The sequence below is a fragment of the Salmo trutta genome, unplaced genomic scaffold (assembly GCF_901001165.1).
Source record: "Salmo trutta unplaced genomic scaffold, fSalTru1.1, whole genome shotgun sequence".
Lineage (NCBI taxonomy): Eukaryota > Metazoa > Chordata > Actinopteri > Salmoniformes > Salmonidae > Salmo > Salmo trutta.
The window spans coordinates 17442587-17465096 of record NW_021822911.1 but is presented as its reverse complement, the minus strand read 5'-3'; the positions used below and the strand labels follow the sequence as shown (position 1 = coordinate 17465096).

The window sequence follows — 22510 nt, the reverse complement described above, 5'->3', positions numbered from 1 at the left end:
GGGAATCTCAGGTGATACGAAAGAAAGGTTGAACAGGCTAGTAATAGGGGTTGCAACAATTTTGGCAGATAATTTTAGAAAGAGAGGGTCCAGATTGTCTAGCCCGCTGATTTGTAGGGGTCCAGATTTCGCAGCTCTTTCAGAACATCTGCTATCTGGATTTGGGTGAAGGAGAAATGGTGGGGGCCTGGGCGAGTGGCTGTGGGGGGTGCCGGGCAGTTGACCGGGGTAGGGGTAGCCAGGTGGAAAGCATGGCCAGCCGTAGAAAAATGCTTATTGAAATTCTCAATTATAGTGGATTTATCGGTGGTGACAGTGTTTCCTAGCCTCAGAGCAGTGGGCAGCTGGGAGGAGGTGCTCTTATTCTCCATGGACTTTACAGTGTCCCAGAACTTTTTTTGAGTTTGTACAACGGGATGGAAATTTCTGTTTGAAAAGGCTAGCCTTAGCTTTCCTAACTGCCTGTGTATATTGGATCCTAACTTCCCTGAAAAGTTGCATATCACTGTAGGACCCATAACATCACCTAACAACAACATAGACCTAGGACTATAAATCATTTAATATTTCAGGTGAAACATGGAAACTAAAATGTCTTTGTCATGACATTTCATAAACTGATCACCAGATCATTTTGTGAATAATCCCACTAGGCTACTCTGTAATGTGTTGTCATTCTAAATGTCCTGAAAGAAGGAAAATATCTCTGTGTGTTGTGCAATAGCCTGTCCATCAAGGAACATTTCTCTACACATTATGAGCTAAGTATCTCTGTGTCCAGACAGACTAACGAGACCCTACTGTAAATCAAGTAGACAATAACACATTATAAATATCGATTTGTTTGGGATGTTGGATCCAACGTGGAGGAACTATAGATCTATCTCTAGGAGGAACTATAGATCTCTGTGAGGAACTATAGATCTCTGTGAGGAACTATAGAACTCTGTGAGGAACTATAGATCTCTGTGAGGAACTATAGATCTCTGTGAGGGACTATAGATCTCTAGGAGGAACTATAGATCTCTAGGAGGAACTATAGATCTCCAGGAGGAACTATAGACCTCTAGGAGGAACAATAGACCTCTAGGAGGAACTATAGATCTCTGTGAGGAACTACAGATCTCTATTACTATCCAAACTTCAGATTAAGACACAGTCACACAACTCTCATATCACAGTCACACAACTCTCATATCACAGTCACACAATGCTATTCCCAAACATACCTAATCAATTAGTTGTTTTTCAACAATATTTTAACCTGCAGGAATATTTTCACATTTCTATGTCATGGTTAGTTCCTAGGATAATATAACTCATACATTTACATATTTCAATACTTCTAAAATGGGGTCCAGGTTTAAAACAATTACAGGTTTAGAATAATTACAGATACACCTTACTATCTTATACTATATCATAAATGGTCTTAACTAGTAAACACAGATTCTAGTTTTCATCCAGTTTGCACAGATAGACTCAGCCTCAGATTCTGACTGGGCCCTGTTTACACCTCCACACAGGAATACACACTCAGAGCCTACGAGGATTTTCTAAAAACTCCACTTTGCGTGCGTCGCTTACCTCTTTCTTTTTTAAACTACGTTGGAGATGTGGTATCCACTCGGCTCGCTGCCTCTCAGATCAAAGGTGGGTCCATCTGCTCTGTTCCCCAAGTGTGGTCTCACTGAGATCCCAAGTTAGAGGGATCCCTGGTGCACCATTTACCCAGGTCACCGGGAGCGGTCACCAAGTCAAGATTCACATCCCCATCGCCGAATGTGGTGGTTAATTTCTTTAATATCAAATGAGACAAACTTATCACACAAGTCAGAGTTATTCTTAAACTAAATATTTATTCACTTATAAGGGAGCAGGTCAATACAACACACAAATAAAGTCAATCAATTGAGTGCCCTACGATAATGATGGCTGGTCGACGAATCACCCCCAGATGATTCGTTGAGAGAGAAATCACCCCCAGATGATTCATTGAGAGATGAATCACCCCCAGATGATTCGTTGAGAGCCACGAGACAAAAGTACAAAGGTCTTTTACAGCCAAGATACACCCCTTTCAACCTACATGACCAACAACAGATGTATAGAACGGGTCACAAGGTTAAGATTTGTATGAAAGACACTTATAATTCTCAGCAGAGTGTATCTGCTGTAAAAACAGTACTCTGTGTAGAGACCAGGGTCTGGCCCTGGGGTCATCTCTCCCTGGTACCATATAGAACAGAAACATTAACTCATGCTCTGGAATGCAGTCTCTTTAGGTTTAAATCACCCAAAAGTCATTGTAAATCTCCTGTCAGTGTTTTCTCCCAGAGGCCCATCCTCAGTAGAACACACAGACACAATAGTTCCAAGAACCCTCTATTCTGTTGCATAAAACAACCATTTGATGCAATAAAAGTATTATAACATAATCTTGCAGTTTTGCTCACAGTGTCCACTGAAAGTTGACTAGTAACAACAACTGGGACCTAAAAGACACCAACCATGAGAAACAAAAGGAAAAACCCACACCAAACTCAAAGACAGGAAGTAAACCAAAAAGGTGGAGCAACTAAAGGTGTTGACTCTCCACATGTATCAAGACAACTGGAGGACTGGGCCAGACACTCTTAAATAGAACCTGGACCAGCTCAGGTAAAACACCTTCCCACTAACGAGATGGACAAGCCAGCACAGGTGTAACACATACTGACTAACGAGGTGACACCAATCAGTGCTAACGAGCTAGACGTGCTAACGAGCTAGACGTGCTAAAATCCAAACCTCAAATCATAAATGGAAAAACCAAAGCCTGTAACACCTTCCCCCTTAAGACAACAAATATATCCTATATTTTTGATGGACAAGTTTGCTCACCACCAACAGAAAACAACTTCCATTTCTCATTATAATCAACTACAATGCTTCACCTTCACCAATATAAACATGGTGTCTACTGGCTGTCATCAAGAAAAAAATATTTTCCCCCACTAGCTACTAGAACTCTCATCTTTCCTAAAACTCACTAGCTTCTAGAACTCTCATCTTCCTAAAACTCACAAGCTTCTAGAACTCTCGTCTTCCTAAAACTCACTACCTTCTAGAACTCTCATCCCCTTGGAAGGAACCCAAAAATAAACTCAAATCAAATTGTATTAGTCACGTGTGCCGAATACAACAGGTGTAGACCTGTAGACCTAACAGTGAAATGCTGACTTACGAGCCCCTATCCAACAGTGCAGTTTCAAAAACATACAGAAAAGAATAAGAGATAAAACTCATCTCCAACACGGAAAAACGTGTCAAAATAAATTGTGATCCATGGTAACACACTGGTTAAACGCAAAACACAAATCTTTTTGACTGCCCACCCTTGAGACAATCAGAAACCAAGTTGTCCTTACCACAGACATGTCTGATTTCAAGAGGAAACTCCTGCAATATCCGTAGTAACTTTCCACCTCACTGCAGAGCTTCTCTCTATTTTCAGGGTTCACTAGATAGGTATGTTGTTGGAACGGGGCCCAGTCCCCAATGTCATGCTCTAGTACATTTGGGTTGGCACATCTGAGAATGAACCCAGATATTCTAAAAGCAGGATAACAATGTCAATATAGTTGTACCCAAAAATTGTCAGTTGGTTGCATGAATAAGTATTACATGAATTGTAAATATGAAATATCAAAACCAAAATGTACACCCCTTTGTTAATACATATTGACAATAATGAACCTAATGGTGAGGCATGAAATAATAAAAAAAATCTGATTTTCTAAGGCAGAATGTTTGAAATTTGTTACATTTTACATTTTAGTCATTTAGCAGACGCTCTTATCCAGAGCGACTTACAGTAGTGAATACATATATTTCATTTTAAAAAAAAGTTTACATTTCATACATTTTTTTAAATATGAGGTGATTTGAGTCATGCTTCTTCAGTAGTGGAATAAAGACAATTAGCACTTGAATGTTGTAAAGAAATACTGGAGTGATGTAGGATTGTTAATAAAATTGATTATAGACCAATTTATTATACTGCGTCCATGTGTTAAGGCCGCAAGTACATTGAAATGAAGCTGTTTTCAAGTCAATGAAAAAACGACCAGAAAAGACATCTTCTCAACTTTCACTTTCAACTACAACCGAACATATATTGGACTTTTAGTCTTATTTTCAACGTCTTTTCAATTACATTTTGCTAAATGAGAATAGTGCAATGTCAAAACACAGTTTTAACGTGTCCAAATCACTAACCAATATGTAGAAACAGTTTGTGATAAATTGAAAACCTAAACATTTTGAAATGTTGCATTTTGATTCAAGTGGGTCACCAACATGGTAAGTGTAACACATTTTTTTGGTCACTTTTTGTTAAATCTCATAAATAGTAACTCTTCCATTTCAGAGCCTGGATTTTCCCCCTGAGGATAATATCCATATCATGTTGAAATCAATAGAACAGGGGACAAACGTTTAGGGTTCTACATTGTGACATCATTAAAATACTCCTTCTACAATGTTAAAACATTCTACATTGTGACATTATTTCATTGATATCATGAAACAACTCCTTCATGTATTTTCTGATGTTTAATCAGAGATCTTTTACCAGAGTATCTCTTCCCACATTGATCACAGCTATAAGGTTTCTCTCCTGTGTGTGTTCTCTGGTGTTTAGTTAGACAGCTAGATGAAGTAAAACTCTTCCCACATTGATCACAGCTAAAAGATTTCTCTCCTGTGTGTGTTCTCTGGTGTATCTTCAGATGGCTAGAACAAAAAAAAACTCTTCCCACATTGAGTACAGCTATATGGTTTCTCTCGTTTATCTCCTGTGTGTGTTCTCTGATGTGATATCAGGCTTCTTGACTGGGTATAACTCTTTCCACATTGATTACAGCTAAAAGGTTTCTCTCCTGTGTGTGTTTTCTGGTGTCTCTTCAGACAGCTAGAATGAAAAAAACTCTTCCCACATTGAGTACAGCTAAAAGGTTTCTCTCCTGTGTGTTTTCTCTGATGTGATATCAGGCTACCTGACGGGGCATAACTCTTTCCACATTGATTACAGCTAAAAGGTTTCTCTCCTGTGTGTGTTCTCTGATGTGATATCAGGCTTCTTGACTTGGTAAAACTCTTCCCACATTGAGTACAGCCAAAAGGTTTCTCTTCAGTGTGAATTCTTTGATGTATTTTAAGTTTTACTGATGAGGTGAATCTTTTCCTACAGTCAGAGCAGCAGTGAGATTTCTTCCCTGTGGGTCTCTGATGGTGTTTCTTGAGGTGTTCCGATCTGGAGAGACTCTTCTCTGCCTCGTCAGCATCATGAGGTTGTTGAGGCTCCCCAGAGGATCCACGATAGTCCCGTCTCTCTCCTGTGTGAACAACAAAGTCAGACAGATGGTTAAATGCCCACAACAGCAGAAATCCACTGTTTATTTGAGGTAAAAAGGTATGACCAGAGAGTACCCATGAAGTTGTACAACATTTGACAAGACTATCTTAAGACAGTCAAGACCTAAGCAGTGAGCCAGATGACTTTTGGCCTCCAATATAGGCCCCTTTCTGTGTTTGCTAAAATTGCAGCGATGCACACGCAATTTGGTTGTAGAAACTCCATTCTAATGAGGAAACCACTAGTTATGGATGTAGTATATCTGGTAATGAGGAAACCACTAGTTATGGATGTAGTATATCTGGTAATGAGGAAACCACTAGTTATGGATGTAGTATATCTGGTAATGAGGAAACCACTAGTTATGGATGTAGTATATCTGGTAACAAGGAAACCACTGGTTATGGATGTAGTATATCTGGTAATGAGGAAACCACTAGTTATGGATGTAGTATATCTGGTAATGAGGAAACCACTAGTTATGGATGTAGTATATCTGGTAATGAGGAAACCACTAGTTATGGATGTAGTATATCTGGTAATGAGGAAACCGCTAGTTATGAATGTAGTATATCTGCTAATGAGGAAACCACTAGTTATGGATGTAGTATATCTGGTAATGAGGAAACCACTAGTTATGGATGTAGTATATCTGGTAATGAGGAAACCACTAGTTATGGATGTAGTATATCTGGTAATGAGGAAACCACTAGTTATGGATGTAGTATATATGCCTGGAGCAAAAAATAGTGAGCAAAGATTTTAGTTTTTCACAATGTATTCTGAATATTACAGCACAAGATCAGGAGTGCTACTCAAGGAAACTCACATTAAGCTCTGTGTCTATTCACTAATTCACCACCGTGGGGAAAACTCAGGAGAGTTCTCATAGGCTGACAGCAAATATAGCCTCCATTTACAGGTTGCTTATGAGTGCATTTCACATTAAATATGGATTATAATTGTAAGGCTCGCTTGAATCTCCTGCTTAATATGTTTGTGTTATTGTCGCATATCAACTGATTTATACTTAAAAAACACTTCAACCAGTAAAATGCTCTTTGGCTAGCTTTGCCATCAGCCTGACAATGAGGGTTTGTACACTAAGTGTTTAACAAATTGGCCCATAACTTCACCTAACAATAACATAGACCAACTGTAAGACCCATAACTTCACCTAACAATAACATAGACCTAGGACTATAAATAATGTAATATTTCAGGTGAAACATGGAAACTAAAATGTTTTTGTCATGCCATTTCATAACCTGATCACCAGATAATTTTGTGAATAATCCCACTAGGCTACTCTGTAATGTGTTGTCATTCTAAATGTCCTGAATAAAGGAAAATAGCTCTGTGTGTTGAACAATAGCCTATCCATCAAGGAACAGTTCTCTACACATTATGAGCTAAGTATCTCTGTGTCCAAACAGACTAACGAGACCCTACAGTAAATCAAGCAGACAATAACACATTATAAACATAAATTTGTTAGGGATGTTGGATCCAACGTGGAGAATGGCATAACTGTCTTTACCAGAGTAATGAATGAAGAAGCACTTTGGTTGTTGTTGCATGTTGTGATGTTTGTCATGTGACTGTCATTCAGAAAATGATTTCCTGGATCAGCTGATGATAGTTGAACATGTGACTGTAACTAAACAGCTACAGTATTAAGAATTATGTGTAATTATTGAAGAACGACGTTAATGACAGTATCCATTTGGGTGTTGTCAATAAAGTTAAGGTGACTCTCGGTTAGAACCATTGGATTTAGCAAACTCTGAAATTATTTAGGATTTCTGTGCCCATGAAAACTGTTTTCCCAGCGTAATATAAGGAGACACTAAATGTTACGTAGGTAGAGAGCATTTCAGAGATCTGAATACAAAAAACTGTCCTAACAGGACAATAACCTAAACCACAAGGCCAAATCTACACTGGAGGAGCTGACCAAGATGACATTGAATGTTCCTGAGTGGCCTAGTTACAGTTTGGACTTAAATCGTCTTGAAAGTCTATGGTAAGACTTGAAAATGGCTTTCTAGCAATGATCAACAACCAACTTGACAGAACAGGAAGGATTTTAAAAAGAATAATGAATATTCACATGAAGATCAGTCACTCACTCCTTCTAGTTTGCAGTTGTCTAAAAAAACACTATTTTGCTCAAAACATTTATTTGTTTCCTTTTAGTGTGTTTATACTTTACTGTATTTATATCACTTTTCAACAGGAAAAGTTTAAAAATCCCTGGAGGACGTCATGAACAATTCACACAGTACAAAAACATGAGTGTGCCCTTTTAAAAATCACACATTAGTTTAACAACTGCAGAGTTTGTGTCCCTGTTTGATAAGATAGTACTCACTGTATTTACTGGTGTTAATCAGATCAATGTCCCTGTTTTATAAGATAGTACTCACTGTATTTACTGGTGTTAATCAGATCAATGTCCCTGTTTTATTAGATAGTACTCACTGTATTTACTGGTGTTAATCAGATCAATGTCCCTGTTTTATAAGATAGTACTCACTGTATTTACTGGTGTTAATCAGATCAATGTCCTTGTTTTATAAGATAGTACTCACTGTATTTACTGGTGCTAATCAGATCAATGTCCCTGTTTTATAAGATAGTACTCACTGTATTTACTGGTGTTAATCAGATCAATGTCCCTGTTTTATAAGATAGTACTCACTGTATTTACTGGTGTTAATCAGATCAATGTCCCTGTTTTATTAGATAGTACTCACTGTATTTACTGGTGTTAATCAGATCAATGTCCCTGTTTTATTAGATAGTACTCACTGTATTTACTGGTGTTAATCAGATCAATGTCCCTGTTTTATTAGATAGTACTCACTGTATTTACTGGTGTTAATCAGATCAATGTCCCTGTTTTATAAGATAGTACTCACTGTATTTACTGGTGTTAATCAGTTCTCCAGTCTTCGTCCTCCTCTAATGTGACAGTAATCTCCCCCTCTTCATCCTTCGTTCCAAAAACGTCTTCAACTTCTTTCACTTCATCCTCCACTCCAAAAACGGCATCTTCCTCCTTTTCTTTCACAGTAACATCCTCCTCCTCTTTCACTTTGAAGGCGTCTTTCTCTGTAACGTCTTTATCTTCTTCTTTCACTGTAACAGCCTCACCCTCTACTTCTTGTTTTACTGTAACATCCTCTTCTTCCTTCTCCTCTTTCACGACAACGTTCAGCCACACTCCCTCTTTCTCCGTCCAGCAGACCTCCTCTTCTTTAGCAGGAGGAGAGTAGCTTAGTGAACTCATGGTCGGGGATAATAGCTAGTTAGCATTAGCGACTAGGCTAGTGCTAACTTAACCAGCCAGATAGTTGACTTACAACGTAAATATTAAATTAAATGGGGTAGCTAGTTGTTTCCACATAAGTATGTTTAAATCACAGTTACAATTAAACCAGGAAAGTGTCTAAACAGCTTGAATGTTCAGACTTTGTTGGCTAGCGAGCTACCGAGGTGGCTGCAGTTGTTGAAGAAGCGTTCCGTCCACTAGATTATACGTCACACTAGAAACATCGCCTGAAAGACACATATCGCCATCTGCTGTCTGGAGGGAGGAAACGCAGTTGAGGAGGGAAAACTATTTTTATTCTTCATTGAATTATAATATTATAAAGCAGTTTAGGGAAACGTTTTTTCCTCTCCATTAAATATGAATATTATATCAACACGTACAAAGAGCAACAAGTGTTGTTTGATTAGTTCAGTTTTTTTTATGAGAATTTAAAACAAACTCTACATCTACTCCACATCTGTATTTCTGATTCAGTCAAATAACTAGATATCAAAATAAGCACCTAGTTATTGATACCCTTGATAAAGATGAGAAAAAATGACTGTATAAAATAAATAAATAAACTTTACCCATTACCAGGATATTTTAGCCCAAAACCTGGTTACCTCTCTGCTAGGAGGCTGAAACTTGGCCATAAGTGGATCTTCCAGCAAGACACATCAATATCCACAATGAAATGGTTAATTGGGCACAAAAATCAACATTTTCATTGGCCATCTCAGTCTTCGGACTTGAACTCCATTGAAAACCTGTGGTTTGAATTGAACAGGGCAGTCCATAAGACAGACTAAATAAAACAAGGACCTGGAGAGATTCTGTATGGAGGAAGGGTCTAAGGTCCCACCCAATGTGTTCTCTAATCTCATAAAACAATTCAGTGTCGTTATCCTCCCAAGGGGAGGGTGCTGGAGTATTGAAAACATGGGTGGCAATAATTCAGACCCCTACATTTTGAGAATTACATGTTAAACTAAATATTTCTCTCTGAGCAATTGTATTAGTATAAAATGATGTAATTTCCCTTTATTTTGGTGTACCAATACATCATGTAGATGTATATAATGAACAGACTAGGTCTATACTGCTCCTACATGGTGTAACAATACATCACGTAGATGTATATAATGAACAGACTAGGTCTATACTGCTCCTACATGGTGTAACAATACAACATGAAGATGTATATAATGAACAGACTAGGTCTATACTGCTCCTACATGGTGTAACAATACATCATGTAGATGTATATAATGAACAGACTAGGTCTATACTGCTCCTACATGGTGTAACAATACATCATGTAGATGTATATAATGAACAGACTAGGTCTATACTGCTGCTACATGGTGTAACAATACATCATGTAGATGTATATAATGAACAGACTAGGTCTATACTGCTGCTACATGGTGTAACAATACATCATGTAAATGTATATAATGAACAGACTAGGTCTATACTGCCCCTACATGGTGTAACAATACATCATGTAGATGTAAACTACCGTTCAAAAGTTTGGGGTCACTTAGAAATGTCCTTTTCCTTGAAAGAAAATCACATAACAGTCATGATGTAGTGAATGTTTTAATATGGGAACAGTCATGATGTAGTGAATGTTTTAATATGGGAACAGTCATGATGTAGTGAATGTTTTAATATGGGAACAGTCATGATGTAGTGAATGTTTAATAATACTGATGGGAACAGTCAGGATGTAGTGAATGTTTTAATATGGGAACAGTCATGATGTAGTGAATGTTATAATATGGGAACAGTCATGATGTAGTGAATGTTTTAATATGGGAACAGTCATGATGTAGTGAATGTTTTAATATGGGAACAGTCATGATGTAGTGAATGTTTTAATAATACTGATGGGAACAGTCATGATGTAGTGAATGTTTTAATATGGGAACAGCCATGATGTAGTGAATGTTTTAATATGGGAACAGTCAGGATGTAGTGAATGTTTTAATATGGGAACAGTCATGATGTAGTGAATGTTTTAATATGGGAACAGTCATGATGAAGTGAATGTTTTAATATGGGAACAGTCAGGATGTAGTGAATGTTTTAATATGGGAACAGTCATGATGTAGTGAATGTTATAATATGGGAACAGTCATGATGTAGTGAATGTTTTAATATGGGAACAGTCATGATGTAGTGAATGTTTCATGTCAACAACGTAATCACATTTTCATATTAATTTAGCTTGATGAATACTAATTATCTAAATGAAACAAAACGACTGTTTCAAGAGGTTTCAAGTTTAGACTCAAGAAATGCTCATTACCATACAATGCCTTCGGAAAGTATTCAGACCCCTTGACTTTTTACACATTTTGTTACGTTATTCTAAAATTGATTAAAATAGTTTTTTTCCTCTTCAATCTACACACAATACCCCATAATGAAAAAGCAAAAACTGGCTTTTAGAAATGTTTGCAAATGTATAAAAAAAAAAAATGGAAATACGACATTTACATAAGTATTCAGACCCTTTACTCAGTACTTTGTTTAAGCACATTTGGCAGAAATTACACCCTCCAGTCTTCTTGGGTATGACACAACAAGCTTGGCACACCTGTATTTGGGGAGTTTCTCCCATTCTTCTCTGCAGATCCTCTCAAGCTCTGTCAGGTTGGATGGGGAGCTTTGCTGCACAGTTATTTTCAGGTCTCTCCAGAGATGTTCGATCAGGTTTCAGTCCAGGCTGTGGCTAGGCCACTCAAGGACATTGAGACTTGTCCCGAAGCCACTCCTGCGTTGTCTTGGCTCTGCGTTTAGGATCATTGTCCTGTTGAAGGGGAACCTTCGCCCCAGTGTGAGGTCCTGAGCACTCTGGAGCAGGTTTTCATCAATGATCTCTCTGTACTTTCCTCCGTTCATCTTTCCCTCGATCTTGACAAGTCTCCCAGTCCCTGCCTCTGAAAAACATCCCCACAGCATGATGCTGCCACCACCATGCTTCACCGTAGGGATGGTGCCTGGTTTCCTCTAGACGTTACGCTTGGCATTCAGGCCAAAGAGTTTAACCTTGGTTCCATCAGACCAGGGAATCTTGTTTCTCATGGTCAGAGTCCATTAGGTGCCTTTTGGCAAACTCCAAGCGGGCTGTCATGTGCCTTTTACTAAGGAGTGGCTTCCATCTGGCCACTCTACCATAAAGGCCTGATTGGTTTGCCCTTCTGGAAGGTTCTCCTATCTACACAGAGGAACTCATGGAGGTGACTTCTTGGTCACCTCCCTGACCAAGGCCCTTCTCCCCCGATTGCTCAGTTTGGCCAGACGACCAGCTCTAGGAAGAGTCTTGGTGGATCCAAACTTCTTCCATTTAAGAATGATGGAGGCCACCGTGTTCTTGGGGACCATCAATGCTGCAGAAATGTTTTGGTACCCTTCCCCAGATCCTGTCTTGGAAACCTACGGATAATTCCTTCGACTTCATGGCTTGGTTTTTGCTCGGACATGCACTGTCAACTGTGGGACCTTATATAGACAGGTGTGTGCCTTTCCAAATCATGTCCAATCAATTGAATTTAAAACAAGTGGACTCCAAATCAAGTTGTAGAAACATCTCAAGGACGATCAATGGAAACAGGATTCAACTGAGCTCAATTTCAAGTCTCATAGTAAAGGGTCTGAATACTTATGTAAATAAGGTTTCTGTTTTTAGTTTTTAATACATTTGCAAAAGTATCTAAAAACCTGTTATTGCCTTGTCATTATGGGGTATTGCGATGTCATTATGGGGTATTGTGTGTAGATTTAAAAAAATAACAAATTCAAAGTGCTTTGACCTTTTCAAACATAGCAGAAAGTTAACACTATATGATGCCCCGTCTCCTTACTAATTCAGCCACCTACTGAGATAACTAGCAAGTTAAACTTGCCGTTTATGCAGAATTATGAGTTTTTCCATGCAGGATAAATATGTAAAACTCGTCAGAAAAATCTGTCTGCGTTTTGTACCTGTAGAGCTAAGATGCTTGTTATTGTGATTTCTGCTTCAGACATTGTGGAGCTACTTGGTGCTGTTCTCCTGTAGAATACTTTTATCAGCTAAAATGACAGATTCACTTTAAAACAAAACATTAGGAACGGTAGCTGGCTACATTCTTTCTATTATAAAAAGTTTAGAAATATGATGATGGCCATGCATCGTTTAAATAAAAAAAACTTGATTTTCATTGTAAACTCATTTACTTGTGTGGCTGCCAGCCAAATAGCGTTGAATTTCTGTTTGTCATCTGATGAAAATTAAGCTATTTTCTGGACAAATGTGTTGCACTAATGTATTTTCTGTGAAGGTAAAGCTTTAGTGACACTTAAGTGATCACGCTATTGAACCAAAAACACACTGACGACTTTCATTATATAACGTGACCCCGGTCAATACACATCTGAACTCAGCTGCTCTCGCTTTCTGTTGTTATTTACAAACAAACACATGACTGGTTCAACTGTTCTGGGGAACTACGGTTAGCTTCATAATGTAAAATAATGTGACAGGTGAAATGAAGATCGCCATCTGCTTTATCTCCTAATGTATTGCACAAGTTGACTACAGGTATTTACTGAAGTGGCTACAAATATTATAATGTATTGAAAAACCATCCCGTGGTGGCTATTTCCAAATACCCCGGTATACAGTCTTTATTGTATACCGCTAGGGCTTCTCTCCAGAGTGTATTCTCTTATGTTTGTTCAGGCTCCCAAACTGGGTAAAACTCTTTCCACACTGGGAGCAGTGGTAAGGGGTCTCTCCAGTGTGTGTTCTCTCGTGCATTTTCAGGTACTTTAAACAACTAAAACTCTTTCCACACTGGGAGCAGTAATAGTAAGTCCTCTCCTGTCTTGTGTGTATTCTCACATGCCCTTTGAGGGTCTGTGAATGGGTAAAACTCTTTCCACACTGGGAACATTGGAAAGGTTTTTCTCCTGTGTGCATCCTCTCATGTTCTTTTAGGTGCCCTAACCTGCTAAAACGCTTTCCACAGTGGGAGCAATGGTAAGGCTTCTCTCCAGTATGTATTCTTTTATGTAACTTCAAGGAACCTAAATGAGAAAAAAACGGTTCCAAACTCAGCGCAATGGTAAGGCTTCGCTCCAGAGTGTATTCTCTTATGTATGCTCAGGTTTCCTAACTGGGTAAAACTCCTTCCACATTGGGAGCAGTGGTAAGGCTTCTCTCCTGTATGTATTCTTTTGTGTATCTTCAGGGACGCTAAACGAGAGAAAGCCTTTCCACACTGAGAGCAGTAGTAGTAAGTCCTCTCCTCTCCTGTGTGTATTCTCTCATGCCCTTTTAGGTTCCGTGAATAGGTAAAACTCTTTCCACACTGGGAACTTTGGAAAGGCTTTTCTCCTGTGTGTTTCCTCTCATGGTCTTTTAGGTTCCCCAACTTGATATAACACTTTACACAGTGGGAGCAGTGGAAAGGCTTCTCTCCTGTATGTATTCTTTCGTGTATTTTCAGGAACCTTAAATGGGCAAAACCCTCTCCACACTTGGTGCATTGGTGAGGCTTCGCTCCAGAGTGTATTCTCTTATGTATGTTCAGGGTTCCTAACTGGGTAAAACTCTTTCCACATTGGGAGCAGTAGTAAGGCTTCTCTCCTGTATGTATTCATTTATGTCTTTTCAGGGATGCTAAACGGGAAAAAACTTTTCCACACTGGGAGCAGTGGTGTCGTCTTGCTGTTTTGGACGCCTCTGCCTCTGGTTCCTCTGAGTTTGGTCTCTCTCCTGCCAAAGACAAAGAGGGTATTTAGTTTAACAGAGAGATCAAAACTGATAACACTGTCTTTCTGTTAGGTTTTAAATCACAATCAGATCCTCAACCTGAGACAAATTTTCATCCTAAAACCTTTCATCCTTAAAAATAAACTTGCTTCAGTAAAGAGGCGCATGAACATCAAAACTGTGATTACATGTAGAAGCCAGACAACATAGTTTAAACGAAGCCTTTAAAACTGATAGATGAATCTTTCTCCAAGCAACCGGGGGAGAGTGAGAGGTCAGTTACATACAACAGTGAACCAATCTGTGAGTAAAGCGACGCTGAGACTCGAACCCAACAAGCCATGGATTCCCTCAGAGGAAAAGACAAAGAACAACTTGGAGATGAAAATGAGAGCAACAAACAGCTAAAGGATATCCAGGAAAGCATAGCTAAAATACTCTCAATGATACAACACCAAAATAAACAAACTGTAGCAATCTGTTGTTAAAAACCTCTCTGGGGTATGTGGGACGATTTCGTCCCACCTACGTAACAGCTACTGGAATTCCAGTGGCGCGATTTTTGAATCGTTAGAAATACTATAACTTCAATTTCTCAAACATATGACTATTTCACAGCTATTTAAAGACAAGAATCTCGTTAATCTAACCCCACTGTCCGATTTCAAAAAGGCTTTACAACGAAAGCAAAACATTAGATTATGTCAGTAGAGTGCCCAGCCAGAAAAAATCTGACACCCATTTTTCAAGCTAGCATATCATGTCACATAAACCCAAACCACAGCTAAATGCAGCACTAACCTTTGATGATCTTCATCAGATGACACACCTAGGACATTGTGTTATACAATACATGCATGTCTGTTCAATCAAGTTCATATTTATATCAAAAACCAGCTTTTTACATTAGCATGTGACGTTCAGAAAAAGCATAACCACCGCAAACTTCCGGGGAATTTACTAACAGTTTGCTAAATTACTCACGATAAACGTTCACAAAAAGCATAACAATTATTTTAAGAATTATAGATACATTACCCCTCTATGCACTCGATATGTCCGATTTTAAAATAGCTTTTCGGATGAAGCACATTTTGCAATAATCTAAGTACATAGCCCGGCATTACAGGGCTAGCTATTTAGACACCCGGCAAGATTAGCCTTCATCAAAATCACATTTCCTATAAGAAAAATGTTCTTACCTTGCTTGTTCTTCATCAGAATACACTGCCAGGACTTCTACTTCAATAACAAATGTTGGTTTGGTCCCAAATAATCCATCGTTATATCCAAACAGCGACGTTTTGTTCGTGAGTTCTAGAATGCTTTTTCACGGTCCCGCGCATGGCGCGTTGGCTTGTCAAAAATGTCTAAATATTCCATTACCGTACTTCGAAGCATGTCAACCGCTGTTTAAAACCAATTTTTATGCCATTCAACTCGTAGATTAGTGATAATATTCCGACCGGGAGTATGCATTGAGCCTAAACAGCCGAATAAAATTTCTCCTCAGAAGCGACTCATGCACGCGCATCATTCAAAGGTCCTCGGAGCATCCACTTACAAAAGGCGATAATATGTTTCAACCTGAGGCTCCCTCGTAAACCTTCAGGGTTTTCGCGGGCTCTGAGAGCCTATCGGAGCCCTGGGAATTGTCACGTTACAGCTAAGATCCTTACTTTTCAATAAAAAGATGCAAGACGCACGACTCCTTGTCAGACAGGGTACTTCCTGCTTGAAACCTTGTCAGGTTTTTGCCTGCCATAGGAGTTCTGTTATACTCACAGACACCATTCAAACAGTTTTAGAAAATTCAGAGTGTTTTCTATCCAAACCTGAACAATAATATGCATATTCTAGCTTCTGAGTTGGTGTAGGAGGCAGTTAAAAATGGGAACATATTTTTCCAAAATTCTCAATACTGCCCCCTAGCCCAGACAGGTTAAAAGGGTGGATTTGTTAGAAAGGAAAGTGGAATCTGTCAGATGTGCAGGGTGGGTGCGTGGACAAACAAGACAAGACAAGACAACAAAATTGGCATCACAATACCCCATAATGACATCACAATACCCCATAATCACATCACAATACCCCATCTGGAAACAAAGGTGCAAACTTTAGAAGATGAGCTGGATCAGCTAGAAAACAGATTGAGACAAAACATGAGAATATTGTCCCTACCGGAAAATGAGGTAAAAAAAAGAGACCTTTCCAGTTCCTTTATCAAGCTGATATTGGAGGAGCTTGGCGTGGCTGTATCACCGGAGGATCTGGAGCAATGTAGATAACAATAGTCAAAGATGCCCAATGCCACTGAACCGGCGTTAAGCAGAAAAACACTAAATACCCTTAAGATGTGGAATCATCAGAACAAAGTCAACATTCTGAGAGCGGGGGGGGGGGATCCGTTCAACTGTTTTGAGATCTTTGATTCTAACCGCCGTGTCTTTGTGAGACGCAGAGTATGTGAACGGATGATCTCCGCGTGTGCGGTTCCCACCGTGAAACATGGAGGAGATGTGATGGTGTGGGGGTGCTTTGCTGGTGACACTGTCTGTGATTTATTTAGATTTCGAGGCACACTTAACCAGCATGGCTACCACAACATTCTGCAGCGACACGCCATATCACCTGGTTTGTGCTTAGTGGGACTATCATTTGTTTTTCAACAGGACAATGACCCAAAACACACCTCCAGGCTGTGTAACGGCTATTTGACCATGGAGAGTGATGGAGTGCTGCATCAGTTGACCTGGCCTCCACAACCACCCGACCTCAACCCAATTGAGATGGTTTGTGATGAGTTGGACCACAGAGTGAAGGAAAAGCAGCTAACAAGTGCTCAGCATATGTGAGAACTTCTTCAAGACTGTTGGAAAATCGTTCCAGGTGAAGCTGGTTGAGAGAATGCCAAGAGTGTGCAAAGCTGTCATCAAGGCAAAGGGTGGCTACTTTGAAGAACCTAAAATATATTTTGATTTGTTTAACACTTTTTTGGTTACTACATAATTCCATATGTGTTATTTCATAGTTTTGATGTCTTCACTATTATTCTACAATGTAGAAAATAGTAAAAATAAAGAAAAACCCTTGAATGAGTAGTTGTGTCCAAACTTTTGACTGGTACTGTATAGTTAAATGCACTAAAGAGGAACAATGGGTACAGATTGAAGATGCACTCGCTCATCCACAGAATAATTGTACGTATCTATTTTCAAAGGATAAAATATAGAACATTAACAGCTTCATACTTAAGAACACTAGAACAATGTGGAAGAACACTAGAACAATGTGGAAGAACACTAGAACAATGTGGAAGAACACTAGAACAATGTGAAAGAACACTAGAACAATGTGGAAGAACACTAGAACAATGTGGAAGAACACTAGAACAATGTGGAAGAACACTAGAACAATGTGGAAGAAAATTGAACGTTTCTACAAGAATCAATATGAATTCCTAAAAACACAACGTTCTGGAACAATCCATCTACAGCTTTCAGGATTCACCCATAAATTGGTCCACAAGGAAAACTAAAGGCATAGAAACCGGAAATGACTTGGCAACAGGAAATACATTTATTACGGTGACAGAGCTATAGAGCAACTTTGGACTACAGTAGATACACTACATGACCAAAAATATGTGGACACCTGCTTGTCGAACAACTTATTCCAAAATCATGGTCATTAAAATGGAGTTGGTCCCCCCTTTGCTGGTATAACAGCCTCCACTCTTCTGGGAAGTCTTTCCACTAAATGTTGGAACATTGCTGTGCTTCCATTCAGCCACAAGAGCATTAGTGAGGTCGGGCACTGATGTTGGGCGATTAGCCCTGGCTCGCAGTTGGCGTACCAATCCATCCCAAAGGTGTTCGATGGGGTTGAGGTCGGGGCTCTGTGCAGGCCAGTCAAGTTCTTCTACACCGATCTCGACAAACCATTTCTTTATGGACCTCGCTTTGTGCACAGGGGCATTGTCATGCTGAAACAGGAAAGGGTCTTCCCCAAATTGTTGCCACAAAGTTGGAAGCACAGAATCGTCTAGAATGTCATTGTATGCTGTAGCGTTTACACCACTCCAGCTGACGCTTGGCATTGCGCATGGTGATCTTAGGCTTGTATGTGGCTGCCATGGTAACCCATTTCATTTAGATCCTGACAAAAAGTTATTGTGATGACATTGCTTCCAGAGGCAGTTTGGAACTCGGTAGCGAGTGTTGAAACCGAGGACAGATGATTTGTACTCGTTACGCGCTTCAGCACATGTTCCATGAGCTTGTGTGGCCCACCACTGAGCGGTTGTTGCTCCTAGATGTTACCACTTCACAATAACAGCACTTACAGTTGATTGGGGAAGCTCTAGCAAGGCAGAAATTCAACAAACGGACTTATTGGAATGATGGCATCCTATGACGGTGCCACGTTGAAAGTCACTGAGCGCTTCAGTAAGGCCATTCTACTGCCAATGTTTGTCTATGGAGATTACATGGCTGTGTGCTCGATTTTATACACCTGTCGGCAACAGGTGTGGCTGAAATAGCCGAATCCACTAATTTGAAGGGGTGTCCACATACTGTTGTATAGATAGTGTATGTCATGACTGTAAACAACTTGCTTTAACAATTCAACATTTGCTAAACAGCACCATGTTAGACTACTGCAGCCTCACTCTAGCAACGATATCAAAGTCCTTTTTGACAACGCCAAAATTAAAAGTGTGCGTCAAACGGTTTTCTTGGAATGATTTGTAGCCGTGTCTCGACTATCTGTGCATGAGAGTCCATCCAACTCAGTTTCCCTACCAGAAAAAATACGTGATTCCGTAAAGTCAATTTGTGTACGCGATTTCAGGAAGAAACTTAAGAGCAGATGGACTGACCGCGTTTTGCGACTGTCTGCTCACTTGACCACAGTAAATATTGGCCTAGGAATTGCCCTCCAGTTTAATACAATGTAATTGCAGTATTGAATGAGGGCTAGTCCATTCTGTGAGACATCTAAGTTGTGATTTTGCTGCAAATCCATTGTTAAAGTTTTGTTGTTGGCCAGCTTGTTGATGGTATTCCCATCTTACAGTGTAGCTTTATCAATTCCTACATTAAAAAACAGCATTTAAGCTCAGAACTTCAGTAGAATGCCGTTTTAAAACCACGCATCAGTTCAACAACTATTTTCAAGACAGGACTTACTGGTGTTCAGATCTTCTGTCTCCTCCTCCTCTTCTTCCTCCTTCAATATGACAGTTCTCTCTCCTTCCTTCACTCCAAAAAAAGCATCATCTTTCTTTTCTTCTTTCAATGTAACAGCCTCACCCTCAACTTCTTTTTGTACTGTGACATCCTCCTCTTCCTCTTTCACGACCACGTTCAGACACAGACCCTCTTCCTCCTCCTGTTTCACTAGAGCCTCTTTCTCCGTCCAGCAGACCTCCTCTTCTTTCACAGGAGAGTAACTTAGTGAACTCATGGTCGGGAATGTTAGCCAGCTAACCTAGCTAGTTAGCGACTAGCCTAGTGATAGGCTAATTTATCAAGCCAGCTACCGTTACCTGACTAAACGGAAATATGACATTAAATGGAGAATATAGTTATAAGACAGAATTATGTTTAAAATACAGTGACAAATATACACCGAAGCAGTCTGAACAGCTTGAATGATTCGGCTAGGAAACTACCGAAGTGGCTGACTAGATGTTGTTGAAGAAGTGTTCCGTCCACTACATTATACGTCACGCGGAAAGCATCGCCTGAAAGACGCACATCTCCGTCTGTTGACTGGAGGGAAACGCAGATAAATGTTGATTTTATTTCCAGACAAAAAGTGCATTTTTACATTTATTTCATTAAATAATAATATAAAAGTCAGACAACTGCAGATTTGTAATAAGTAATAATAACCTACTTCCACATTCTACCAACCCAACAGATGTTTGTACTACAGTGAATATTAACCAATGAGGTGGGTCTTTCTACATTCTACCAACACAACAGATGTTAATACTACAGTGAATATTAACCAATGAGGTGGGTCTTTACACATTCTACCAACACAACAGATGTTAATACTACAGTGAATATTAACCAATGAGGTGGGTCTTTCCACATTCTACCAACCCAACAGATGTTTCTACTACAGTGAATATTAACCAATGAGGTGGGTCTTTCCACATTCTACCAACCCAACATATGGTAATACTACAGTGAATATTAACCAATGAGGTGGGTCTTTCCACATTGAAACAACTACCGCTATAATCAACCTGTTCGCAATACATGGGTATTGGGATCTAACCTCATTGATCTGTCAGTAAGCTATGTCTACATGTGTATTGGGATCTGACCTCATTGATCTGTCAGTAAGCTATGTCTACATGGGTATTGGGATCTGACCTCATTGATCTGTCAGTAAGCTATGTCTACATGGGTATTGGGATCTAACCTCATTGATCTGTCAGTAAGCTATGTTTACATGGGTATTGGGATCTCAGCTATAGTATAATCCAGCAAAGCCGTCCTACCAGCTAGCAGTGTAATGAACCTTGTCTGATAGCCAATCAACCGTGTCCTAATTAACTACAATGACCATAATCCATAATGCCTACTTGTCTTGTCTGTTTATTTTACACTTGCTATGTAAATGAGACAGAAGAATGTATGATGGTCAATGCTATCTGGGATCCTTGGGACATCTCTACCCTAAACCCTAACCTTAACCCCTACCTTAACCATTTTAAATGTCAACTTCAATGGGCTAGGGACGTCCCAAGGATGTATCTCTACCTGAAAATACATGATCTAAGTGATTGATAGATGGTATTCAGCAGTCATAAAGCCTAATTTACTTTAATAAACTACTAAAATAGTGATTTTGTCAGACAGCATAGACAGCAGCTCTACACTTTATTGACTGACTGATCCATTCATCTTTCCATCCCTCCTCAGCCTTCCTCTCCTCTGAAGACCCAGTGAGGGTAGAGCTCAGTCAGAGAGCTGTTGAGGGACTGGTTAGGAAGAACACTTCTACAGCCAGAGAGGTGAGAGGTCACACATGGTTTAGATGGTAAATATTTATGTTCCCTTAGCGGTTCATCACGTCAGCAAAAGGGAATATGTTCCATCATCCATGTTTATTTACATTAGTGCAAATTGTCCACTGATATTGGTGTAATTTCTCACCCCTTTTGGCTGTATGAAAGTTAATTTCCCCTCAGACACACACATTTGTTCTTTGATATTATGAAGGTCATTTGTGTCAAATGTACTTTTCCCCTCATTCACCCATCTCTTTAAATTTTTTATGCATATTCAGTGGCCTGACTGTGCCAAAGGCCCATCCTGGTAGATCTGAACCTAATGCAGCTTGGAGTGATCAGATGACAGAAGTCACATTTAGGTGCCAGGTGTAACTGAGGCCATAGATGCTCCATATCCATTACTTTGAGTGTTTTATATAATATGACTAAATGTGTTTCTGTGTTACAGGGGCAGTCAATAAATGGAACAGCAAGGCCACAGAACATGACATAAGCAGAGCTGTGGGAGACCACCTCAAGCCCCTGGTAGAGCCGGGGGTGGTGTTTACCACCCCACCACGCCTTCAGCAGGCTGGAAAAGTGGGATTGATCTGGTTGATCCATTTGTTTGTTTCCGTTTTCAGTAGTTGAATCCTTTGATGTAAACATTTCATTTTCAACAAATTAACTGGGTTGGTTGAAAAGTGATACTAAACGTACATATCATGCACTATTTTGAGATAGTGGAAGAAATACTGAATTTATACTAAGATGGACCAAGATATGTGTTACTTTTGCACAGATTTGTTCATTGGTTTGACAAGAGTTTGTTGATTGGTCGGTCATTGGGTTCATTTGTTTCACAATATGTTCAAATCAAGCTTTATTTAAACAGCACATTTCAGACATGGATGCAACACAATGGGTTTACAGGAAAAACCAAATAAATGAAAATAAACAAATATATGATAAAAAACAGAAGACTAACAATTCAAAGACTAGTGAACA

At 39.4% G+C, this 22510-nt stretch overlaps 2 pseudogenes; both read right to left on the bottom strand.

The window, feature by feature from the left end:
- Positions 1-12758, bottom strand: part of LOC115186526 (zinc finger protein 271-like) — a 46689-nt pseudogene extending 33931 nt beyond the window's left edge.
- A 1022-nt stretch (positions 12759-13780) lies between these two features.
- LOC115186525 (zinc finger protein 239-like) lies at positions 13781-20399 on the bottom strand (annotated as a pseudogene).
- Between the last annotated feature and the right edge of the window lie 2111 nt (positions 20400-22510).